The sequence below is a fragment of the Musca autumnalis genome, unplaced genomic scaffold, assembly GCF_047663935.1.
Source record: "Musca autumnalis isolate F117 unplaced genomic scaffold, ASM4766393v1 scaffold_1, whole genome shotgun sequence".
Classification (NCBI taxonomy): domain Eukaryota; kingdom Metazoa; phylum Arthropoda; class Insecta; order Diptera; family Muscidae; genus Musca; species Musca autumnalis.
Genome location: NW_027411644.1, coordinates 115900596 through 115917597, shown reverse-complemented (window position 1 = coordinate 115917597; position 17002 = coordinate 115900596). Strand labels below are relative to the sequence as shown.

General features: G+C 35.7%; 1 long non-coding RNA gene across 1 annotated transcript in view; it reads left to right on the top strand.

Annotated features, from left to right (window-relative positions):
* Positions 1–10238: 10238 nt before the first annotated feature.
* Positions 10239–17002, top strand: part of LOC141405112 (uncharacterized) — a 179891-nt gene continuing 173127 nt past the window's right edge. The window contains exon 1 of the long non-coding RNA XR_012413143.1: positions 10239–11139. This is a non-coding gene — a long non-coding RNA (uncharacterized lncRNA). The remainder of the gene's footprint in view (positions 11140–17002) is intronic.

The following is a 17002-nucleotide window of genomic DNA, read 5'->3' as shown; positions in this document are numbered from 1 at the left end:
TGGTGGAAACCTTAGGAGTCATCAAAGCACTCCGGAACTCCATTTTTCCCCGAACTATGGTAAAATAAATGAATGGTGGCAACCCTGTTGGAAAACTTAATGCAAATGCTTTTATTTTTCTTATGGCACAATAAATCTGAAAACACATCCAACGTTTGAGTAAAGTTTTGTGTCATTTCTGGTACAAGAATAAAGATAAATAGAAACTTGGCAGCACTCTGTCTTTTATTCATCTACCAGAAATGACACAAATCTTTACTCAAACGTTGGATGTGTTTTCAGCTTAAGACAGGTACATCGGCAAAAACAGCTGGTTATCACACTAGTTGTCAAAATTCATTATTGTGAATAAAAGTCGTGTTCCTTTACATGCCTGAGGTTACAAGTTTTTACCACTTTTTACCAGCAAAGTGTTCCCTTACTTTTAAAAGCATACAGTTTATACATATGAGAATATTTCACCACTTTTACAATTTTTTGCTACTGTTACCATTTTTTAAAGTAAAGGAACAGACCAAAAAACACATACAAAATGTAAACAAGTAATTCACAATAATATATTATTGTGACCAAATTTGACGTTTGGTATGATTTGATGTAACACCTTCTTATTCCACCATGATTTTTCTCTTAAAGGCCTGGGTACATAAGCTGTGGCTGCCGTGCTTTCCTGCTTCATTTCTGACATAACAAAAAAAGAATAAAGCCCTCGGCACATACGGTCCGTTTAGTGACACGTTGGGACACCCGTTGTCCCAAAAAAGTTAAATTATGTTTAACTTTAATGCGTCAGCCACATTGTTGTTTTTCAAAAAACTTGGCATCACTTACAATTTTTTCATGTGGTTGTTGTACCGCTACGCTCAACGCATCGTATGTGTCGAGCGCTTAAAGAGGGCCAAGTCAATTTCGAACTAGGTTGCCCTTTTTTAATCTTTTACATGGCACAATCATAAAAGCTCTGTTCCTTTACGTGCAAGAATCTTCAAGTTTTACCACTTTTTACTCGTAAAGCGTTCCTTTACTTCAGACACCATACGATTCATATGGGAGCAGTTTACATCTTTTACTACTTTTGCCGGTTTTACCATTTCCAAAAGTAAAGAAACAGGCCAAAAAGTTACACGCATCAATGAGAAATTCATGCTTATCCAAGCCCATGGCAGAACTACCAGGTAGTGGTATCACACCAGCTGATCGAATATGAAAAGTCAAACCCCTTTATAAAAAAATTATTTTTGTTGTAATTTCCCCAACAACATAAAGAAAGTTTTGACATAACATATTCGAAATTTTACGATGCCACTACCTGGTTAATTGTGCCATGTCCAAGCCTGAATTTGTGTAATGGGATAAAGAAATCCAAAATCGCATTTGAATTAGGTAGCACCTGGCCTTTATTCAATTGTTTAAAATGACACAAAACTTTACTGAAACGTTGGATGTGTTTACAGCTTAAAGCGGGCTACACACTATCAGTTTTGACTGTCGATTTTTCGGAAATATCGATAAATGTCAAACTGTCCAGCAACCACAAAATATTTTGTGGTTGCCTGATGACTGACAAAAATTAGCGGCCACACTGGCAAGCAACCGATTATTTGAGCAAAACTGACAGTCAAAAATGATCGTGTGTATCCCACTCAAGAATATATGCGTTCTACTTTTTTCACCACACACGTTTTGGGTATACGGACGTATTTAGGTATGCGCCTAAAGGGGTTAATTTCCAAAATCAAAATTCCACATACACCCTGCAAACATTTTCTATCGCGTAAGAATAATTCGCGATTCTCCTGGAAGATCAATTATTCGCAGGCGAGGGCGCCCAAGATTCGCTGACGAATCATATGGAAGATCTTAAGAAGAAAATAAAGGGTGATCCATTTAGAGGATCCTACTTTCTTAAAAAAAAAAACATAGAAAAATTAAATTGAATGGGGAATGATTATTATCATTTGAAAGAACATTCGATGGCATTTATTTTTTGCAGATTATGTCTAACAAATATTGGCCAAGGCTACGTCTCAAACGATCCATCCGTTGAGTCCAATTTTCAATTACTCGTTCAAGCTTTTTCGACTGGTAACTGGCGAATGGCACATCTGATGTTTCCCCCAAGATCGGAATCGAAGCGGCTTTATCCGCACACAATTTTGACTTTACATATTCTCACAGGAAAAATTCTGCTGCACCAACCAGATCTAAGTTGTGCCAACACGACTCTCGTTTGTCTTGGCAGCTGTTGTTCTTCCGCTGCCACGGGTGGTGGATGATCTTCGAGGACGATATTCACACTGTAGGCTGCCAGAGCCTCTGCAACCGCATGAGTATGAATGTCTGTTAAATCTGCCTGGTATGCACGTTGATCAAGAAGTTCTCTTTTATATCTTTGGACCTCTCTCTCTAGATTTCTATGATCCTCCCTAACTCGCCTGGGGGGTTCATGCATATCCACCAGATGGTGATTCGGGTGGTCTTGCCTACAGCATCCAAGCAGGTACTGCATCGTCAGCATCCTGTTGTGACGACGCACAGAAAGGATCTTAGTCTCCTCATGTAAATGGTCCACTGCAGACATGAGGTGACACCCTGTAGCTGTTCTCAGGGCAGCATTCTGACAGATTTGTAGTTTATCCCATTGCGTATCACTTACGTTAGCAAACCACGCTGGCGCCGCATAGCTTACCACAGACCGACCTACCGCGTTGTATGTGGTTAACAAGGTTTCTTTATCTGCACCCCAAGTGCTGCCGGCTAGGGACTTGAGGACCTTGTTCCTGTTTCTCAGCTTATCGCAGATAACTGCAGTATGCTGGGACGACTTATACATGCTATCGAATGTGACCCCTGGGACCTTGCGGTAATTTGTGGTCGGAAAAATTGCACCGTCGATCTGCACATTCAGTGGGAGCTTCATTTCATATTCCTCGCGTGAAAAACTCTACAAGATCAATGAGATAGGCATTTAGCCTGTCACAAACGTTACCGATATTGGGACCTGACGCCATGAGTGTACAATCATCCGCGTACGTAATTAACTCAATGCCGTCGGGAGGGCGTGGAATTGCAGAGAGGTAGAGGTTAAACAGTTCCGGAGATATCACCCCTCCTTGCGGAACTCCCTGCTTCACTCTACGGGGTTTGGATTTCCTGTCTCTGAATTCCACGTATGACTGGCGACCATACAAATAGTTGATGACCCAGCGTTTCAGACAAGGCCGGAGGGTAGTATTCTCGATATCCTCGAACAGCCTGGCATGGCTGACCGTATCAAATGCTTTGGTCAGATCCAATGCTACCATAACTGTTCTGTGACATGGTTTGTCCTGGTTGAGTCCCCGTCCTATATATGTGGAAATGGCGTGCAGTGCTGTTGTGGTACTGTGCTGCTTCCAAAACCGGTGTTGATGATCTGCAACTGGATAACACGTTCTGATGCTGGGGAGGAGTAATGCCTCGAGTACCTTGGCTACTGGTGATAGAAGCGAAATCGGCCTGTACGACTCACCTTTACTGGCATCTTTGCCAGGTTTCCGCAGCGGGACCACCCTGCCCATCTTCCAGGCATCGGGAACAATTAGGGTGGCTAGCGATAAGTTGAGGACCTTACTTAAATACTCGACTCCTGGGTCTTTGCGCCTCGGATAACATCTGCAACATCAGCCATCGTAAATTGTGGCGGTTCTTCCTCGGCTGGAAGAGATCGCAAACGACGCAAAACACTTCTCTTCGCCCGGTCGCTATCGGGGCGCTCGATAAATTGTCGGCAGAAATAGCCAGCGCACCTCTTCGGATCTGTCACAGCCACGCCGTTAAACGTGACAGATGTCCGATCGTCTCTCCTACCAGGGTTCGATAGCGCCTTAACCGTTGTCCACAATTTATTACAGCCGAATGCCTCACACTACTCAATCTCACACGTACACAATGGGTTAATCGGCAGCAGTATTTTGGCAGTAAATGTATGGATTGTTTACATTTTTTTCTTAGATTTTTCAAATGATCGCCCTAGAGAATAACAGAATACTCTTCTGGAAGAGCAACAGATGATTGCACTGGCATTTTAGATTTGGTTGTATATAATTCTCATATACACTTTCGACAGAACTTTGATATAAATGTCACGCATAATATTATGAGAATTGACAAACACAACTCATGTCCAGGTTTTGCGAGTTTAACTAGAAAGAGAACAAAGTGAATGAGGAAGCAGTATGACTAACCACCAACAACATAAAGAATAATTAAAAATCATAACAAGGCAGAAAAGAAAACAAAAGGGGGTAAATAAAACTCAAAGACAAAAAAACCCAAAGAATAATTCTATCCTTTTTTACTTTATATTTTAATCTTCTAAAGATCTTCCAGATGATAAATCTGCGATTCTTCCTCGGGATTCGCTTCCTAGACACAGTTACTTTATGTTGGGGATTCGCAGAAGATCTTTAGGTGCGCTCTTCCGCGATTGAATTGATCTTCCCCGCGAATCCCACATTATCGTTAGGCGATTGAAATTTAAAAAAAAAAATTGCAGGGCTGGAATCCATCCTCCTTGCTCCCAGTTTTTATGAAATATTAAATTTTTGTTATCCCACTGTACATGTTCTTTATGTGCATAATTGTATTAATTTGGAACCACAAACAACCAAACAGACAAGTTATTGCACACTAATATAGGGTGCATGTTTCAGCCGTCAAATCTGTCAACGAATCCTTTGTAGCTCAAACAATTGGCTACGAAAATTCCCATGAAACGGATCCATTGAAAGCTAACATCATTTATGTCAAATTGCCAAAAATTTCAAGAAAAGAAACCACAAAAATTTGCATTCAAACAACAAATTCAGCAATGTACGAAGTCCTGTGTCAGCGAAAAGGAAAGGTGGTAAAAAGGGTGGGATTTCTTGCTACTCAATCTTGAAGGTATAGTTTGTTTTTGTTGTTTTCTTTATTTCACAACTGCATTTGCCACTAATATTTGTTGCAAATACAAACATTGGCAGTGCAAAAACGAAGTGAACGAACTGCACAAATAAGGATATTTTTGTTTTGCGTCCTTTTTAATACAATCATCTAAAATCATAATCTCTCTCACTCACACAGATACACAAACTCACGCATTATGTGAATGCAGGAATGTTCTGAAATCAGTTTGAGATCTCACATCCTGTACATTTCCCACAAAAACATGAATCCAAAAAATAATTAAAGGAACCAAAAACGTCTGACAAAATATCAAACACTACTAGAATTATATTTATTTGAAGATTTTAGCATTTTTCTTCCAAGGATTTTGTTTTGCTGATAAATGCCAAGATAAGATTTCACATAATGAAAGGTATCGTTTGCATTCCTGTTATGAAAAAAATATATGATTGCATGTGCGGGCATCCTCCTCAATAGCCAACGAAAAGGTGTTGGTTTTTGATAGGTTTAGACAGAATGTGTGCAAAATGAAGAGAAAATCTCAAGTTACATAGTTTGAAAAATAAAATTGAATTGTAATAGAAGTATTCGAAGGTATTTTAGGGAATTGTATCCCAATATAAGGCCATGTTTATATTATAGGCTTTTGCAGTGTTAACCTTCTCAATGAGGTTTTATTTGACGTATACGCAAAGGAATTGACATTTGAAACCCAGTGGAATTGTTAAATCCGGTTATATATAAACGTACTATAATACGTTAAACCAAAATTGACACCCAACTACTACAACAATCCCGGCGGCTTCTAGGCAATAGATGTAGGGTGTTTATGTGTTAAAGGGATTATAGTTCCTAGTGAGTCATCGTCGTCAGATTATTGGTCTCAGACAGTCCCCATACTAAAACAAAATACCCAGCACATAATACCACACGTTGCCGTTCCAATCCATTCATATTTCCTGCAATTCATTGCTTGCGGTGGCGCAGAAAACCAAGGTATATGAGAATTATATACAACCAAATCAAACATTTCAGTAATAGATATTTTGTGTTGACAATACTTTTTGTAAAATTTTTAAATAATGTTTGTGAAAAGACAAATAAAAGTTGTAGCAAAAATATGTACATGTATGTAAAAATATACATATATAAATTGTGGCTCCAGCAAAAGAGAAAAATATTGCTCTGCGTGCACGGCTGCCGGTTCTATGCATCAGATTGACTCGGAGGAATCTTTGACCATGGAACATTACCTCAACATATGGCCCGGGGTTCTTCTCTATTCCGGCACGCATTAAAAGAGCTCGAAAAAAGAATTCCGAGATACATATATTCCCAGCAAAATTTATTTGAAGTAGTTCTATGTGAAATAGTTATTGCATAGTTTTTTTGAAGCAGTTCTGCGGAGTCGTGAAAAATGCACTCCATTTATTACCTTTTAGAAGAAGTAGCGTAGAGTCCCTAACCACATCCAACGTTTGAGTAAAGTTTTGTGTCATTTCTGGTAGAAGAATAAAGAAAATATTGAAACTTGGCACACTTTGTCTTTATTCATCTACCAGAAATGACACAAAACTTTACTCAAACGTTGGATGTGTTTTCTGCTTTAATGCCTAGGTAATAAGGCGACTGGCTTTCTACTTGCGTTGCTTTTGGTAGAAGGCTAAAAGGAATATGGCAACCTAGTTCGGCAACCTACTGAAGCCCGGCAAAGATGCTACCAGAGGCGATCTCACTCTCGCCACAAAAATTCTAGAGGCACTACTTCACCCCTTGATGAGATGCAGTTTCCTAACATCAGCATGGAATGCACAGCACAACAACAGTATAAAGCCGAAAACACATCCAACGTTTCAGTAAAGTTGGGCGTCACTTCTAATAAGAGAATAAATAAAAATTCGATTCATGTTGCTCTTGGTATTGTATTCTTTTATTAGAAATTAAGCCCAACTTTACGGAAACGTTGGATGTGTTTTCGGTATTACAATCTATATTCACACATATCGATTGATGACTGAACCAGAGCAGCCGTGCGACCGACAGTCGCATGCCATGCCAAGCTGTTCAAGGACGTGGAGAAACACGGGTCAACAAAATTGAGAAAGTTTAATGTTTCAACCGAAATTTTTTGTTTCTAACTGAAATCGGCGAGTTATTTTCAATATAAAGTTCATAGCGCCCATGATTCGGCCATAACCTAAAAATCGTCAACCAATTTCGAAATTTAGTCGGCCTTCTTTATTCTTTTATTTTTATTATGTCCGAAATGAAGCAGGAAAGCAAGGCAACCAGGCGAAGCAGCTTATGTACTCAGGCCTTTAAGGTCTGCGTACATAAGCTGCTTTGCCTGGTTGCCTTGCTTTCCTGCTCCATTTTTGACATAATAACCATGGTTTAATAAGAAAGGTTAGCTAAAGCTTCCTGACAATTTAAATTTTTTCTTTCGACTGTTCCTAAAACGTCAAAACAATATACACAATCTTTGTATGTGTGTGTGTGTGTGTGCTGTTTGAATACTATGCCAAACAATTTTAAAAGCAATCGAATTCAATGGTTTTTAAAATAGTTTTTAGAAGATTTGTATGGAAGAAATTTGTCAATTTTTCATTGAAACAAACATTTTATCTTATCCACAACTCGATTATGTGGAGAAACCTTGGCCCTTCATTCATTTTTCGTGTTTTTTATAAAATGCTCAACATTGGTATTGTAAACAAACCCACTTGTTGCTTTTGTGTTTACTAATTTTGATGTTTTAGGAATTCAGGAAAAACAAGGGTTCTATAGATTTTTTCCATTTAAATCTACCTCTTTACTTATACCATGATAATAACAATAAAAGAATAAAGGAGGCCGAGCAAATTTCGAACTGGGTTGCCCTTTTCTTTTTTATTCTTTTATCAGAAGCAAGCAAGGCAACCAGGCGAAGCAGCTTATGTACGTAGCCCTTTAGTCTTTTATCAGATATGACTTAAGCAAGAATGCCATGCTTCTTATGTGTCGAGGCCTTTAGACTGCACTCTTCACAAATTTTGTACTCGAAGCGGTGGACCTATGTATATAGTCCATATTCGAACCTGCTCTAAAGGCCTGCTTACCTTGCTTACTTCTGATAAAAGAATAAAAACGAAAAGAGCAACCCAGTTCGAAATTTCCTCGGCCTTCTTTATTCTTTTATTTTTATTATGTCAAAAATAAAGCAGGAAAGCAAGGCAACCAGGCAGAGTAGCTTATATACGCAGGCCTTAAGTCCCGTAAAGATAATACGATACGAAAAGTATAGACCCAATCGGTTACTCCCTTCAAGAATTATCGTGCGCAAAATTTTTCCGAACATTTTCAAACTTTTGTGGGGGAGAGAGTGGACCAAAATGGTCTATCTTCAAACTTAAACTAAGTTTGGACAAAATATTATGAACGCCAAATTTTAGACAGAATCGGATGATCCGTTCGGGAGTTATTGTGCGCTCCAACCACTACACATGGTGCCATAGGGGTTTTTTAAACCTTTCGGACTATTCTCTCAGGAAGTATGGACTAGCCCGTGATAAAGACTGTACCATCGTAATGGTAGAAACACAATGACTTTTGGTGCTTGCTTCACGCTCAATTTCATGTAAATGAATAAAGGCCAGGTACTACCCAATACAAATGAGATTCTGGATTACTTTATTGTTTTACAAAAATTTAGGCTTCGGCAAGCACGAATTTCTCAAGGGGTGAGTACAAAAGCTGCCTTGCCTGCTTACCTTGCTTGCTTCTGATAAAAGAATAAAAAAGAAAAGGGCTAAGCCAGTTCGAAATTTGCTCGGCCTTCTTTATTCTTTTATTTTTATTATGTCAGAAATGGAGCAGGAAAGCAAGGCAATCAGGCAAGGCAGCTTATGTACGCAGGCCTTCATTGTGTTCTCACCTTAAGGGATTCGAAGTCCAAATTTCGGACCGATTCAGCTGATCTGTTTGAGAGTTATCGTGCACTGAAGCCTTTCAGAATATTTTCTCAGGAAGTATGGAAAAACGTGTACTGTCGTAATGGAGGCAGCGAATACAAGTTGTTAAAGCCTGGGTACATAAGTTGCCTCGTCTGCTTGCCTTGTGTGTTTCTGGTAAAAGAATAAAGAAGAAAAGGGTAACCTAGTTTGAAATTTGTTCGGCCTTCTATATTCTTGTATTTTTGTTATGTCAGAAATGAAGCAGGCCTGGGTACATAAGCTGCCTCGCCTGCTTACCTTGCTTGCTTTTAATAAAAGAATAAAAAAGAAAAGGGCAATCCAGTCCGAAATTTGCTCGGCCTTCTTTATTCTTTTATTTTTATTATGTCAAAAGGAGGAAATTTCGAACTGGGTTGCCCTTTTCTTTTTTATTCTTTTATCAGAAGTAAGCAAGGTAAGCAGGCAAGGCAGCTTATGTACTCTGCCCTTTAAGGCCTCGTCACGAAAGCGGCATGGGTTGTTAAGTCAGCTTCATCGGCTGACATATTTCGTAAATGAACAAAAAGATAATGATAATATAGTTACCATATGTTACCATTTTCCTTTTGTTCATTTACCAAATATGCCAGCCGATGACTTCAGCCAGCCAGAAATCCTCTGGGTTCCCCTTTTCTTTTTTATTATTTTATCAGTAGCAAGCAAGGTAAGCAGGCAAGGCAGCTTATGTACGCAGGCCTTTACAATTAATTATCAAAAAAAATAATAATTTTCTGCCTTGTTTTTTTATTTTTATGCCGTTACATTTATTTTCAAAATGTAACGATTACTTTTATTCTATTACAATCCTTAACGGCTGCTAACTGAAAAAACATATGACATGGAAACAAGCTAACCACCTGATTGGACACTCAAACATGTGTTTTCGTCTTCTCTCTGTTCGCTCTTTCTCAAAAGCCGGTAATGTTTTGTCTCACTTCAACATATGGCCATAACAGATGGTCTGGTATTTTGGTATGTTATGCATCTCATTTTTCGAAGTCAACTGTTGTTTTTATTGTTGTATTTGGGTTTGTTACAAAAAATAATTGTCAAATTCTACCAGCCCAACGTGCGTGGGGTGTGTTGGTGTGTAAAGTTGATAGATGTCACATCAGCTGTGATACAAATGTAAACAAAAAATATTTTGATATTTGAAATTAAATTAAAAGTTATTTGTGGTGATGTTCTGAAATGAAATTAAAAAAAAATTTCAATTTAAGAGAAAATTCAGTTCTTAACTAGAGAAGATTTTTGAGTTTATAAGTGGTCTGTTCCTTTACTTTTGAAAATGGTAAAACTGGCAAAAGTAGCAAAAGTTGTAATCTACTTCCATATAATTGTATAGTGTCTGAAGTAAAGGAACGCTTTTCGAGTAAAAAGTTGTAAAACTTGAAGATTCTTGCACGTAAAGGAACAAATCTAAGGTGTTTGAGTGTATAAAAATACACGGAAGGAATTTTGTAAAAGATTTGTGTGCTGATTGAATCCAATTAGAAAGAAAACACTGTGCGAAATATTAGTCTACTTGCACTCAATCCTATACCGCCTGCACGAGCCAACCAATATCGATACCGCGGATTTTACTACACGACAACAACGAACTGAAAACGAGTGAATAACGAAGAAAGACCAACCGACCCATGTGTAGGGTATTTTTTGCTGTCACAGAATTAGTATTTTGTTGAAAAACGCCAACACATGTCCGAAGAAAGAACAAACCGAGAGTGTGAAGTAAAGAAAAATTTTCTTAAAAATCCATAGATGAAATTATTTCACAAGGTTCGCAAGTCAATACCGTAATCGAATGTTGCAATTCTAAAGAAATGTTAAATGAAAATTATGGAAAATTGTCTAAAAATTAAGCCAAGCAAAAGTGACAAAATTAAAGTGCGCTTTACAGAAATTGAAGAATTTTTTTCGTAACCTGCTGAGGAAAGAGGCAAACAACCAGTCAGTCAACCACAAATACACGATTCTCCTCATCATATCGTTTTTATTTTGTACATTATTTAGTTGCTTATGCTTATTAAAAAAGTCTAGAAAACAAAAAGAATTGTTCACATCGTGGACAGACACAGATGAACTGTTGAGGGTCGGTCGTGTCGACTTGGTGGAGTGCATTATGAAGTAAAAAATCGGCATATGCAAAAGGAAAAATCAGGTTTAATATCAGAACTGAAAAACCCCTTAAGAAATTGTAAAAACCCGCAAAAGGATATAAGACGTTAAAGCGAAAAAAGTAAGTATGTCACCTCCAACACCACCACCCCTCCTTTAATTTCATATTGACGTTTTCATTTATTATATTTTTTATCACAACCCCCTCATTTGTTTGTCTCATTTGTCGTATTCTATGTCTAACCCTCGGGCCTGGAATTGCAAAAAGTCTATGCCATTCAGTTTCTTCTTTTAATTTCTCATGTGAGTTTTGTTCAGTTTGTTTGTCGGCACTATTCAGCTTCCATCCTTCATTACCATTCCGACCATCATGCTATGTGAAATCGGAAAAAGTAGCCGATTGACAAAAACCTGCGACATCAACAAAAACAACATGAGCAGCGCACAGAATTAGCTGACAAAAACAAAAAGGAACAACACCAACAAAAGAGCATTTTATCACCACCACCGGCCCAGTCGGGAATGAGGAGGGTCTGCGAGAGTATATGTATTGCGTTCGCATACCGCGATGTTGTTGCCAAAGCTGTATACTTAGTTCAGTTCTCCGATTGTCGCATTGCCAATGTTGAAATGCATTCTTACGAAATAATTCCGAACACTGGAACATTGGCCGTTATCATCATAACTGGATTTTGCTGTTTTTGTTTCTTCATTGCTTTGTGTACATTAACTTTAGATAAGTTGCAGTTTATGGTCACCTAACTACCCCTACCGGAAATTATACACAAGTATATATGTATGTACATTAGGGTTAGTCATTTTTTTTAGATTCAAAATCTGTGGAAATAGCATATAGGGCAGGCAAAAACAAGCAGAATTGCGTTTTTACTTCTTCGAAATTGTGAAAAAACGTTCCGCACAAAATGCAATTACTTTAGCTCAAAACCAACTTTTTTATTTGAATTTTTTTGTGATTTTTAAAATTTGATAATATTTTTTTTTAAAAATGGAGACATGGCGATGTGAACACAAACTATTAAAAAATAATTTAAAACTCAAAACGATATAAATTATGTATTATGACATTACTTCTGTATTGTCAAACTTTTATTAGAGCAACTCGTTTAAAATTTTTAAAACTGGGAAATGAAACCGAGTTGCAAATTTTAAAATCGATGTAGCTTAAAAACTAAATGACAGATTTTTGATCAAATTGCATATTTGAAATCGATGCACTAAAACCAACTAAAAAAAATTATTTCCAAGAACAACTATTGCAGAAAAAAATTTCTCAAATTTAAAAATTTAAAAAAAAAAGTAAACTAAAAAAGTTTGTTTTTAGCTAAAGTAATTGCATTTTGTGCGGAAGGTTTTTTTACAATTTCGAAAAAGTAAAAACGCAATTCTTATTATTTTTGCCTGCCCTACATGCCATTTCCACAGATTTTTGATATTCGAAAAAAAATGAAAAATTGACTAACCCTAATGTACATATGTAATACATGTATATGTTTATATAGTAACTGGTATGGTACATAACAATTTTGTCTATTTTAGATCTGAAAAATTGCAATAATTCTAAAAGAAGACATGTTTGGGTTCCAGTTAATCTACTTCACCACAATTGCCTATAGTGGGGACTAGGTTATGTTAAGGTTTCCCACCCCTCATTGTTTTTCATAAATCATGGAGTTTTTTCAGAGTTGACATTGTAGGGGTACATTACTATTACTCCTATAGATTTGTAGATTTGTATACCCTCCACCATACTATGGGGGGTATATTTAGTTTGCCATTCCGTTTGTAACATCTCGAAATATTCATTTTAGACCCTACAAACTATATCGCATCGACACATCGATATAGCCATGTTCGTCCGTCCGTTTGTGGAAATCACTCTAGCGTCCGAACGAGTTGAAGTAGGTTGATAACATGTTGGTAAAATCTATATAGGTAGACGTTTTTATATAGCCCCCATACAAAATGACGCGTCGACGTTTTAAGGGGTTATGGTCAGTTGCAAATTTTACAAAATTGAATAGTTTTTTATTGATCGACAAAAATTATCTGAGATATGAGCGTTTGTATGTAACGTCGAAGTTTTAAACGCGGTCTTCTCGAAATGACATTTTTAAAGGCGGTACCCACTGTAGCTCGAAAACGGATGATCGGATCATATGTTTTTGTGGGATTAATATACACGTATGGCGAAAAAACTGTGCATTTTTTCGTTAAAAACGAAATTTTGAATTTGACAGTTAATTTTTTTTAAATAGATATTTTTTTAATTTCGTTTCGCTTAAGGACAGTATTATTATGTTCTTAATGATCCCACAAAAACATGTGATCATCGGTTTATTCATTTTCGAGCTACTGTGGGCACCGCAAACTGTGTTTCGTAAGTGGGCATTTGTCAGCCAACAAAAATATCCGAAAGTAGCTCATGGTGCTATCTTTCATGAAAAAAATGGATTTTTTATTTTTTTTGGCCATAACCCTTAAGGAGTTTTGAAGATACAATGTGGCGCAAAAGTAAACTTCGGATGTTTTTTTGCTGTAATTTAAAAAAAAAAGAAAAACTTTGATTCTTCTTGTGGATTATTTTTATTTGGTCTTTTAATTTTTTTACATCAAGTCGAGAATATGATGTCAGATAAATGGCCCCCGCCACTGTTTATTGTCATTTGAGCCCTTTTTATGTAATTTTCCATCACTTTGGCCAAAACTTCCGGCGATAGGTCCTCACATTCTTGACGCATATTGTCTTTGAGAGCTGATAGAGCCTGAGGCTTGTTGACATAAACCGGCGACTTCAAAAAGCCCCACAAAAAGAAGTCTGGAGCGGTCAAATCAAGCGATCTTGTACAAATCGCCAAAACGGGAGATTAGGCGCCCGGGTTGTGGCACGTGCAGTGTGTGCCGTTGCACCGTGCTGTTAGAACCACATGTTTTCCAATCCCAATTCATCAAGTTGCGGCAAAAAGAACTCGTTGATCATTGTTCTGCAGCGCTCACCATTCACAGTAACCGTTTGGCCCGCGACGTCTTTGAAGAAAAAGGTAGGATGACTCCTCCAGCGAAAACAGCACACCATACTGTGACTTTGAGCTCTTCATGGATAACACGCGGATTTTACGTACCCGCTAAGATGGAAAGTTGTGTCAAAGTCACCGACCGATTATTGGTCAAATAAGTAGTCACCAATATTCCGCGTTCTGGAGCAGTGTAGCGTAACATTGTTTGTTAACGTGTATTTCGCATGTGTTTACTACTCAAATGTCAAAACAGAACTGACATTAGGGGCCAAAATAAATAAATAAATAAGCAAATAAATAAATAGATAAATAAAAAAATAAATAAATAAGCAAATAAATAAATAAATAAATAAATAGATAAATAAAAAAGTAAATAAATAAATAAATAAATAAATAAATAAATAAATAAATAAATAAATAAATAAATAAATAAATAAATAAATAAATAAATAAATAAATAAATAAATAAATAAATAAATAAATAAATAAATAAATAAATAAATAAATAAGCAAATAAATATAATAAATAGATAAATAAAAAATAAATAAATAAATAAATAAATAAATAGATAAATAAATAAATAAATAAATAAATAAATAAATAAATAAATAAATAAATAAATAAATAAATAAATAAATAAATATGTAAATAAATAAATAAATAAATAAATAAATAAATAAATAAATAAATAAATAAATAAATAAATAAATAAATAAATAAATAAATAAATAAATAAATAAATAAATAAATAAATAAATAAATAAATAAATAAATAAATAAATAAATAAATAAATAAATAAATAAATAAGTAAATAAGTAAATAAGTAAATAAATAAATAAATAAATAAATAAATAAATAAATAAATTTTTTTTTTTAATTTTTCTCTGTCCCGTGGGACTTCTTCATTGATAAAAATATTTGACATTATATTGTCCTACGAAGCCAAATTGGCTTGTCTGTAGGATATAAAGTTTAAATATTCAACAATTATTATATTACAAAAACTAGGCTGCAGACTTCAGATATAGCCTCTTTGTTAAATTTTTTACATTTTATATTCACTTACATATTTAAAAAATAATTTTTCATATGTTTAATTTTAGTGAGTTTGTTTCTTATATCTAAGATCTCTTTTGGAAATTCGTTGAGAATAGTTGGCAGGGCGACATCTAGAGAAAACTTTCCATATTCATTCTTAAAGCTTGGTATGTTGTAACGACCTTCTGTTCTTCTTCTAGTGTTTTGTTGGTGATTTATTTTTTTGGCAAGATTTGGATCTCCTGAGAATTCACATGCTATTGTTATGGCATATACAGTTTGACAAGTAATAGTTTTCAATCTGAGAAAACGAACACTTTTCATGCATTAATTGCTAAAAAATTACAAATAGTTGTGATAAAAATGTCGGGTTTTTTGCAAAAATTAGTTGGTTGACTTATTTAAGACCAAATTGAATGGATAAATAAAAAATTAACCCGCTTAGTTCAACAATAATAACCAAAAGAATAATTAACATGTAATGCAAGGTGCCAAGAAAATGTTTTCAAAATGTAATTGAGGTTCCAAAATACCCCATGTTTTTGGTAAATACTTAAAAATAATGACATTTTATGAATTTTATTCTTAACAAGGATTAGTTGCTAACAAGTATTAACAATATTAGGCATGGAATATCCCCACTAAGAGGCTTACCATATGGACCAAGGGGGTACCAGATCGTATTACATGTAAACGATGTCCTATAGGTCTCAGACCGGGAATATCTGAAAACTAAGACATTTTATGAGTATTTTGGTTTACCAAGATGGTATGACATCAATTAAAATGAATATTACCTACAGCAGAACTCGATCAGGAGGGTTGCCATATTGACTAAAAATGTACCAGGTCTTAAAAACAGTAAACTGGACCTCCTAGGCCCACAATTAGATCTTAAAAGTGGTTTATTTAACTGAAATTTAATTTAGGGATAAGGATATTCACTAAAACAAACCAAAATATAACCAAGAAGTACACAAATCGGTTAGGAATGCATATGGAAGATATTGCTAAATTATAATGAGCTTGCTATAGACATCCAATTTTATCTATTAACAGCCAGATTGAGGAATTCCGTAAGTTTTTTGGCTTTGATCGTATACCATGGTAACACTGCAGCATTATTTCCCCGTCACATAGAAATTTTTGTCACAGTATTACTTCACAGTACACGAAATGTCTCCAGTAGGTCATAGTAAGCATTTGCGAAAATTGTAGAAATCTGTACCCCACAAATTTCTATGGAATATTAGTCTCCAAATGTGCTATTTTCGACTATTTCATGAAATATTCTTATCTCTTAATAAATTTTGAGTTGAATGAACCACTTGTAGGCTGTGGTTGTGGGCCTAGTTGGTCCCTTTTACTGTTAATAAGACCTGGTACTTTTTTAGTCGATCTGGCAACCCTCCTGATCGAGCTATTCTGTAGGCAATATTTATTGTAATTGATGGAAGTCCATCCTGGTGAACTAAAAATACTCATAAAATGTCTTAGTTTTCAGATATTCCCGGTTTGAGACCTATTGGACATCGTTTACGTGTAATACGATCTGGTACCCCCTTGGTCCATATGGTAAGCCTCTTAGTGGGGATATTCCATGCCTAATATTGTTAATACTTGTTAGCAACTAATCCTTGTTAAGAATAAAATTCATAAAATGTCATTATTTTTAAGTATTTACCAAAAACATGGGGTATTTTGGAACCTCAATTACATTTTGAAAACATTTTCTTGGCACATATTAATTATTCTTTTGGTTATTATTGTTGAACTAAGCGGGTTAATTTTTTATTTATCCATTCATTTTGGTCTTAAACAAGTCGATCAAGTAATTTTTGCAGAAAACCCGACATTTTTGTCACAACTATTTGTCATTTTTTAGTAATTAATGCATGAAAAGTGTTCG